The sequence below is a fragment of the Lygodium microphyllum genome, chromosome 29 (assembly GCF_053477565.2).
Source record: "Lygodium microphyllum isolate KBCC chromosome 29, Lygodium_microphyllum_v1.1.10, whole genome shotgun sequence".
NCBI lineage: Eukaryota > Viridiplantae > Streptophyta > Polypodiopsida > Schizaeales > Lygodiaceae > Lygodium > Lygodium microphyllum.
In genome coordinates, this window is record NC_141163.1 from 3651310 (window position 1) to 3662046 (window position 10737).

The following is a 10737-nucleotide window of genomic DNA, read 5'->3' on the forward strand; positions in this document are numbered from 1 at the left end:
GTGAATGCGTCTATTTTTGGTTTTACATGCCTCCGGACGCCCCTGTGGATTTTGTGACTCGTGTGTTGCCGTCCCCGCCCTGTTTGATACTGCCGATGCAAATTTTTTTCCTCCCGCCCTGCACTTGCGCGCGGGACGAGGGTGCGCTCATTTTTAACACCCATACCAAATTTTATTTTTAAAAAAACAACAACAACAAAAAAAAAACACACACACACACAACCACCATCCAAAAACAACAAAAATAAAAATAAAAATAAACAAAAAAACAACAATCATCATAAAACAAACAATTTAACCCAAAAAAAACTAAAAAACAACAAACAAAAACACAACAAAGCAAACCAAAACAACCACACACCACTTTTACAAAAACAAATAATAATAATAATAATAACCAAAAAAATAAAAACAAACACAACAAAACCACCCAAACACAACAACACAAACCAAAGGTAAAAAACAAAAAAAATGTAAAAAAAAAGAACAAAAAAACACAATCCCTAATTATTAAAACAAAAACAAAAAACAAAAATTTTTAACAAATAAAAAACAAACGAAAAAAGACATAACAAAAAATTACAAAAGAAAAGAAAAGCAAAAAAAAAACTAAAAAAAACTAACACGTACATGTCGTTGCTCCCGCGGCCCTTCTTCGTTCCTCCCGCCTTCTCCCCTTCCGTGCGCCTACGTCCCTGCCTCCCTCTCTTCCCCACGCTCCCCTCCCTTCCTTCGCCTTCGCCCGCCGAACGCTCCCCTCTTTGTGGCATCGGGGTCATTCGGGAGGCAGTCGGGGGTGTCGTAGTCGTTGACGGCATTGCCACGGGCGCCTTCGCCATCTCCTGAAGCCTCTCGGCCGCTAGGGTCTCCGCAGCCGCCAAGGTTTTTGCCGCCACCGTCGACTTGGCCGCCGCTAGGGTCCTGCAGCCGCCAGGGTTTCTGCCGCCACCGTTGACTTGGCCGTTGCCAGGGTCTTCGCAACCACCCGGGTCTTTGCCGCCCCCGCCACGAACCTCGCCCTTCTCCACGCGGCCCGCCTCTCCCCCGCTGCCTTCCTCCTCCCCCGCCTCTCCTGCCACCTCGTCCCCTTCCCTTCCCTCCGCCCGCCTCGGCCTCCTCGGTGTTTCCCTCTGCCAATCTCGGCCTCGTCACCCTCCTCCTGTGGCTCTCCTCCTCCCCACCCTCCCTCCCTTCTTGCTCGCCCCACCCTTCTTGCTCGCCCGCCTGCCATGCGCTTCCTTCCCCCCCCAAAACCAGACCCGCCCATCCATAAAAAGGCCAACCTCCACACCCACCAATAGAACCCCCCCCCTAACAGTACTTTCCCCTCATTGTTTCCCTCATTTTTTTAAAACAAAACATAATCTTGTATATATGTATAGATGTATTTTTTAATTTAAAAAAAAACACAGTTGACCCTTTCATACTTTCCCACACCACCCCAACAAAAAACACAAACACCAAACCCCCAATCCACCAAGTTTATATATATATCTATATATACTCATAATTAACCACACATTTTTTAAATTTAACACACGACAAAAAAGAAAACCAAAAAAATTTTCACCTTACCCCCGCCATTTTTTAAAACCCTTCCCTGTCTCCTTTTCCCTCCTTTCGCGTGTGACACCCTCTTTTCCCATGTCATTCGTGTGTATCTCCTAAGGTGTTGTTCGCGTGAGTTCACGCACGGGGACGCGCGTTCGGCTTCTTCGTGCGGTGGTTGCAGCCATTCCTATGCAATTGGAGTCATTAACAGTCGTTCCTATGCAGTGACGGGTATTTCAAAACCCGCGAAAAACCCTAAAAACACATAAAAAACACATACAAATACACATAAAACACCCAAAAACTTCAAAATTTCATTAAAACTCATTTAAAATCCAAATAAATTGCAAAAAAAGTCCTAAAAATTTTCCAACATTGCTGAAATCATTTGCACTATTTTCTAAAGTGGGATTTTGAGAAAATAAATTGCAAAAAACTCAAAACTTTAAAATTCTTTTAAAAATACATGCAAAATGAGCAAAATTTATTAAAAATGAGTAAAAATTCAAAAATATTTTCAAAAATTTTCACAAATCCCCTTGCCCCTTTTGCCAATAATTTCTTAATTGGAATTGCTTCCATAAATGGCTAAAATATTATTTGAAGTCAAAATCCTAATTTTAATACCTTATCTCATGAAAATTTATTTTAAATTCCAAAAATCAGTTGAAAAATCATGGATAAATTCAAACACATTGTTGACACTTGTTGGATTGCTGAAATCCCACCATTATACTTTGCAACATATTCATGTGTCCTATATCCCGTTTTAATCATTTAAAAAAAAGAACAATGAAAAAAAACACACATAACGTACAAAATATAAACACACTTAAATTACAATTTAAATAAAAAATTAATAATAATAATAATAAAGGAAGGAGAAAAAAACAAAGCAATAATAAAAAAATAAAACTAAAACAAAAACACTAAGGTGCTTTATTTTTTGTCAGTGGTTTTTTCTTTTTTGATTGGATTCCTTGCATTTGGGACTACTCAGTGGGCCTTTAGTCTCTTACATACACACACCTACCAGGTATTTATTTTTTGAGTTTTATTCATCTTGGTCATCCCTTAACCACGGTTTATTGTTTAAATGAACTATATTCACCCACTTTTCCACACGCGCTCGCGCTAAACACTCATTTTTCTAATAATTTAAAATCAATTCGCTGTTCACTTTGCACGTGCTACATGCACTTTAGAGGCACTTTAATTTATAATAAAAAATGAACCAGCCGTCACAAAATAGCATATGCTAGCAAAAAAGCGCTCCACATCATCATTAATTTCTAATTAATGAATATGCATTTAGAGACCCCAGTCTGGGTATCGAAGTCCCCGTTTTGTTTAAGCACTATTTCACCTTAATAAATTGTAATTAAAATTTTAAAGAAGGAACCGCCGTTTTCTTATTAAGGTTTATAACCTAATAAAATTTCACCCATTATTAATAATTTCTTAGAATGAACCCTTCATTAAAACCCTTTTCTCTCACTACACTTTTTTTCCCTTTTAATAAACACGCTTCGTGGGATGGGCACGTATAGTCCTCTTAGTTGAAATTGTTAGTCAAATTTATGGCTAGGTCCTAATTAGGTTTTTATGTTATAATGGTTTGCTTGTGTGATATGATTACGAGTGCGGTCTGTAGTTTTCTTTTTTTTGCCTGATACGGGGTCTTGGGTGACTGTTTGTTGCATCGCATGAAGTTTTTGGTCACATATGTGTAGAGGTCATGCTCAATTTTTTCCAGGATGTGGGTTGTTTCGGGTGGTCAATTGGTTAGTTATGTCTATGTGTGTGCTTATTTTAATCAATTTCTTTTTTATAGCTATTTTATTGTTTTGCAGGCATTCTTTGTGATTGCGTGTGTTTGTGATGTGTGTGTTTTCCATCTGAATGGTGCCTCACGCTCCTCCTCCTATCCAGTATGTTTCGTTGATCAGTAGGGATTATTATTCCTTACTGGCTTTTGAGCCTATAGCGAAAGCAGACCTTGCAACTTTCGTGGTTGCTTCATTCCCTTTGATTCTAGATGATCCATCTCTGTGTGACGAGTTTCTTGCATCATACATTAAAAAATCGGGCCTGGTTCGTGGTGCTTCCATGGTATTGACACCTAGAGGGTTAAGGAAGACTTTGTCTCTTCCCTATAAAGGAGAACCCTTTGTTACAGCCAGATAATTATTCTCTAATGATGAGATTCTCAAGCTGTTACAGAAGCAGACCAAAGAGGTTTTGTATGTTAAGAAGGTGATTAACACTTTAGGAGTGTCTTTTTCCATGATCACTGATCCTCTTTGGAAGTTAGTCTGCCAATTCCTCCAAGATAGGTTTATGCCTGCCAAAACACCATCTCATTATTTGTCCAAGGAACTCTTCACAGCTTCCAGGATGGTGTTAAAAAGGGGTGGCCATTGATTAGAGTACTTACCTGCTTACGAAGATGGACCAACATTTTGTCAAAGTGACCAGAGGGAATGTCACAAATGTCACCTATGGTTCCTATTTATATTCTTTCTTGAGATATTTCGGCCTTAAGAAGGGTGTGCTACCTCCTCCTCCATCTAATCCAGTACCTCCCCCTCCACCTTCAGAGGATTCAAAACCTATTGACATAGAGGATCTTGATTCCCCTCCTCCATTGATCATTCAGCGGAAGTGCTTGAAGCGTGTGGCAGATAAAACTCCCTCATTCATTCCTTCAGTAACAGTTCCTGCTACCTCTAGAGCAGTGATCTCCCTGCCTACCTCACATGCAATAATTTATTCAGGGCACATCGAGAGGGTTCTTTGGAAATATAAGTCCCTTCACTAAATAGTTTAGTGTCAGGAGATGCCATTCCATTCCTTTGTAATGACATCCAGAGTTCGATTGAACTCTCAGTGACAGCTTGTGTTTAGCAGCTATATGCTTCTTTCTATGAAGAATTGATACAATCCAAAGGCCAGTTGCATAAGGCAACCACAGAGTTAGCCTTTGCTAAAGACACTCTTGCCTATCTGTTTAAGCAGATGGAGCAGCAGACCCAAATGATTGAGACCCAGAGAGAAGAAATCTCTTCTTTGAAGATTCAATTAGCAGAAGCTCAGTCAGAGGCCACTAGAGTCTCGGAGGAGAAAGAGAGAATGTCCAAAGAAGCTCAAGACTTTCAGACTCTTTTAGATGTGAAACTGTCAGCTTTGTAGACTGCTCATAATACATTGGAATCACAAGCTTCCCAGATTAAGTAGTTGCAGGACCAACTGGCACAGTCACGGTTCATTCCTCCAAGCCCCAATGTCCCTATGATTCCTTCTATCTCTCAGTAGAACTTGGTAGTTCTCCAGAGACAGGCCACATTATGTCCATTGTTTCAAGAAAAAGTGGAAAGATTGTAGTCCAGGATGGATTTGTTATGGTCTACATTTGAGAACTTTTAGGAGTATGTTCCTCCGGACCATTCCTTTTTTGTCCACAACACCATATTGGGGAATATGGGAATTTCTCATAAGTTTGGGACATGTGGTCAAATCTTTGGATTTGTCATAACTTGAACACTATAACTCCAAATTGAGCGCTTTATAGCTCAATAGATTCCATTTTTCAAATGCTTTCCAATGACAGGTCACATCATATGGTTTTGAGAAACTTATGGGCATGTTATCCGGGTGCCACCTTTTTAGTATTCAAAAAATGGGAATTGGGAGATTCCTAAACTCACTAATATTGTGTTCCACTATCAATTGCAGAAGTTGGCCTTCTATATGAAGCTTTCAACAATGGATCTCCCTCTTCAAGAGGATGGTTGGAGTGGGGCTTGGTCTTTTGATTTGCTGACAGAAGTTGTTCGTATGGTCTTTGAAGATTGTGTGATGACGAATACCATGTTGCTGTCTTACATGTATCTACGAGGTGATTTGTTGATTTCAGATGATGTAGATCTGGCTTGGTATATGGGGGATATGGTCTTACAAGCCGTTTTATATGTCAACTATTAGAGTTGAGGATAGATGACATGTTCCAGTGTTATTCTTCTAAAGTGGCTACTTGCCATGACACTTCATGGCATTCAATGATTGATTTTGTGGTCCTGAACCAACGCCAGAATACAACTTCTACTTATGTGCAGAGCACTAAACAACTAAGGGTGGATCTCCTAGCTTATCTTTCCAAGAACCATCCATTTGATTCATCCTTCCTTGATGCCTACCATAGACGATCTGTTTTAGGTCCCTCTGTTCCTAGCCTATTATACTATCAGCAAATGGCCCATCGCTATGATACTTATCTTTCCCTTTATCAATCCAACTCAGCAGCTATCTTACCTCTCCTTTTGCAACCTCACGATTTTTCTCAAATTCCTATATTTACCTATTGTTCTTTCATTGAAGTTCGAGTCTTTTCCCCTTCTCCGCCATGCCCTTCTCCGCTATGCCCTTCTCCATCTATTCATATACCTTCTACTTTTCCTGCTTATCAATTGACACCTTTCCTAACTGATTCACTTAAATTTTCAACCACTCCTTCTTTAGCTTATTCCTCCTTTTATGATTTTTCCTACCCATCTCTTCATCCTCTTTTACTTATTTCACTTCCATCTCCAGTCACTTCTATTTCTCAACCCCCTTAGTTGGTTAGTGGGTACAAAGGATTTGATTAGCAGATTTTGAGAAGAACAGGATGGAGCTCCACTGATTCTCTCATAGGACCACAGATTAACTGGCCATTAATTCCAAGGGACTGCTAGTCAAGCATACCAGAATTACCTCCATTTTTCTCACCAATATTTACAATCTCTAGATCCTTTAGTGAGATGGACAGCTCATTTTTCTTGGTATCTAGCATATATGCATAGGCATTCCCATAACGATCAAAACGCCATTCGAAAGCTTTGTATGAATGTCAATGTGAACAATGATTTCCAACAGTTGGATGTCCTATATTTTCATGCCCTATGTCTACCTAGCAGATACCTTGTTTTGCTAGAAAGAATGTGCTGCCTTCAGTTCTTTCAAAATCCTCCCAAGACATTTATGGATGAGTCCTTTTCCATGGATCGTTTTCGTAATAACCAAGCATTCAAAAGGGATCACCTTCATTGATGCCTTTGCGATGTATTTTGGATGATTGCTGGTTGAATAATTTATTCGAGAGCTCTTTTCAACTATTGATGGTGGATGGCACGCCTATGATGAAAAGCAGAAGAACCTTTTATATCCTTTACAAACTTGTTATGACTTTTTATTGATTATCTGACGTGTTAATGAATAACGAAGTTTTCCTTTAGAAGTATTCTTTTCTAAAAATACAGATAATAAGTTGGGGTCGTGGTTTGGAGTGATTGTTGAAGATACTGAAGAAGATAAAATTGAGCTCTTTAGAGAACTTATATTTTTCTTTTCCTTAGGTCCCGAGGACGCTTCCTTTCTAAGTGTGGGGATATGTTGAGAGTGGAAAAAGGCTACATTTTTGACTGATTTTTGTTATTTTTGAGGTCTAAATGGTTGATTTTTGATGGATTTAGAGTGATGTATGGTTGTTAATAGAAGTGTTTGAGCGTGTTTTCGATGATATTGGTTATGTTTTGGAAGTTCATGATGATTTTTAGTGGAGATATGAAGCTCTGAGATGTTCTGATATGTTCTGATTGGTTTTGATACCTTCTGTATAACTTCTGTTTTGTTCTGATTTTCTTCTGTATAAAGCATAGATTGATGATTGATGAAGATTGAAATATCTTGAGAGCTTATTGAATAGTTTTTGATAGTTTGGAATGGTTTTAGTATGAATTATGAGGATTTGATATTCTCTGATGACATTCTATAACCCTCTGTAAACCTTCTGTAGAGCCTCTATATCAACTTTGTTCCTGTTCTATACTGTTCTGAAAATCTTCTGTAAGTGTTCTGTAGAGTGTATGTGTGACTTTGGGAAAGGTTTCTAAATTTTGGAAAGGATGAATCTAAGTTCAAAAGAGCTAAAACAAATGGAAGAAGCAACTGCTGAAGACTGAAGAGAAGACTGGAGTGACAGTGACAGTAGTGAGCTATGAAGAGACACTGTAGTGGCTATGGTGCCTCTTCACATCAGACATACCTCTTGGGAGGTGTATCCACAACATAAGAAGGATTATTGAGTCATTATTAGAGTATTGTAGTGAGGAGATGATGTACTATTATGAGAGAGAGAGAGAGAGAGAGAGAGAGAGAGAGAGAGTGATGCCAGGAGGCATATTCCACGGTGGATTCTATGCCACGGTGGATTCCGTGAGGTTTTACGGTGGATTCCGTAAACTTAGATGACCAGGGCTCATACGCAAAGAGGATTCTTTGTGCGAGAAGTTGATGGGGACGCCTGTCCTTTTCGAGCGTTTCATTAATTTAGTGTGTACATGGGTGATTCCGCAAAATGCATATTAAATTAATAAACGTTTATGAGTTTAGAGTGCGCACTCGTAATAAATTAAGGTTAGGATTTATTTCTAACCAGTTGATTTATTTATGTAGTTGAAGACTGCTAGGTATTCACTTTTTTCGGTTTAATTGTATTATTTTACTAACGATTGTGAATGCTTCAGTTGATGTGTAGAGATAGCAGCAGTGGCGGAGGAAAGCATTGGAGTTTAGCGAGTATTCGACCTTTGGACTATATTTTGATAGGCGTCACGCCTATATTTTGTTATGTCTATTGAGACATCGATTATTGATTATTATTTTGTATGCGCTTATGCGCCCGGATATGTTATTTCTATTTGGACATTGAGATTGGGCGTGCCAGACTCTATGGGCACCGTCCATTAGCTTTATTTCCTATTTTTGTAGAAAGCAAACTCAAAAGCTAAAAGCTTGTCATATTTTTGTAATTGGGCTATTATTGAGCATGAAGATTGGAAATATACATTAAATACATGCTTTGTGAAGCGCTCACACAAGGCATGGGGGAGATTGAACCCAATTTGTCTCTTGCCTCTTGTCGTGCATGCTTTTACATTGTTTTTTGTGCAAAAAGGTAGAGTTCATTGTTCTTGGGGACCTTCAGGGATTCACTAGGTGAGCTATCTGCGACCGATCTGCGCACCAGTGGTATCAGAGCGGAGCAGAGATCAAGAGCTTCCAATCGCTACCAATCTCGGGCAAAGGCGGAGCTCCAGGAACAAACGGGCTCTACAGTCAATCTCATCGCGAACCGTCGATATAGGCAGACTTCTGGAGATCAAGAACCCCTGTTTCCACTGTCAGATCGCGAAGGACCAGGCTCTGCAGGCGGATGACCACACATACATCTCCATCATCAAGTCGTGGAGTTACAGAGATAAGCTCCATTATTTTTATCATTACTTCTTTCAATAAGCTTAAGAGAAAGCTTAAGAAGCTTATTAAGCTTCAAAACTTAACTTCGAGCTCAAGAAGAGGCCTCCGAAATTTTCGCGCGGCCAAAAAACGCCCCCCCCCACGAAAAATTACGCCGCCTGCTAGTCCTTCATTAAGCTTAATAAGCTTAAGCTTAATCACTAAAGCTTAAGGCTTTCTGCAAGTTACACAAGGCAGACAAGTTCAGTAACTCTAGGTCTCGCACTTTTGAAGTCAAGTTCAGCAAGTCAATTGAAATTAAGTTCTGCAAGTCGGCCTAAGTTCAGCAAGTCAACAACTCTGCAAGTCTGCTAAGTCTGCAACTCTGCAAGTCAGACTAAATCAGAACTGACTAGTGCTTAAAACTCCTAGAAGACTTGTTCGTATGCAAAAACTCTGAACTGGAAAGTTGTTCGCAGCAAGTTGTTCTACCTATCTACAAGTTCGTTGAAGTACTTTCAGCAAACGGATGCAGAAATATTGCAGATTTTCTGAAAATTAAAGAAGAAATACCCAAAAATACATAGCCTTGTAACCCCAAATTTGAGCTACGCTCATCCCGCTAACGTGATTTTGAGTGAGAAAGGTTTGTTGAGTTTTACAGGATGACTACCCCACATATGGATGATCCTATGACTGAAGACGACTTACCTGAGCCTACCATGGAACAAAAGCTGGATCTAATCATGCTACAATTGGAAGAAGAGCGAAGGGCTAGGCAAGCATTGCAAGCGCAATTGACAAAACTACAAAGAGCATCCACCGGTAAAGAAGAACCTCAAGCTGAAGATTTGATTCGACGTACCATCGACGCCACTCTTGAAGCACAAACCATTCGCAAGGAATCCAAGATAAGTAAACGAAGTTTCAAGTTTCGCACTTTCAATGGTATACGAGAAGGAAAGACTGTTTTATCATTCATTAGCTAGTTTGATGACTATTTCCATGAGGAAACTTATCCTGAAAAAGATAAAATCAAGTGTGTTACTAATCATCTGATAGATAGAGCATCACTTTGGTGGACTGTAGTCCGCAAGAGCATAGAATGTCCTGCTACTTGGGAAGATTTCAAGAAGAAGTTCATGCAAAATTTCCTTCCACCGCAATTTTATGAGAAGGCTATCAAGCAATGGGATTTACTTCAACAGCGAGATCGTGAGCCTATTCCACAGTATACAGAGCGTTTTTGGAATGCACTCCTACAGCTACGCATGCTTGAAGACGTACCAGAGACGACACATAAGCGAAAGTATATGTCTGGACTTCTTGGACATTACTACGCTCAAGTGAACATGTTCAAGCCTGCTACCCTTGAAGACGCCATCTCCTTAGCTCACGACACTGAAGATAAGTTACGCGGAAGAGATAGACGACCACAGCAATTCCAAGCCAACGGTAATTATGGATCTAAACAATTCAATTCCAATTTTAGAAGGTTTAATCCAGGTCGTTTCTCATCACCATCTTTCCGCAAGAATTGGCCTAAACCACCTGCATTACCATCCACTGTCAATCCAAATCCAAAGCCTATTTCACAAGCAAATCCAAATGTACCCAGACTTCCAGCCATTGCAAATAATGTAACTAAAGCCAAGCCAATAGTATGCTACAAGTGTCACCAGCCAGGGCATCTCGCAGCAAATTGTCATTCAAAGAAGCCATCAGCACATATCAACTACCTTGGAGCCATGGATGAAGACGAGCATGAGGATATGCCAGATTTCACTGAAGATGAGGATGATATTACTACTACTTCCGACACTTTACCAGGTATGCCTACTTCACATTCATTGTTGACTATGAAATGTATGGTGCATGGAAAGTAAAGAACTATATTGCATGATGATAGGA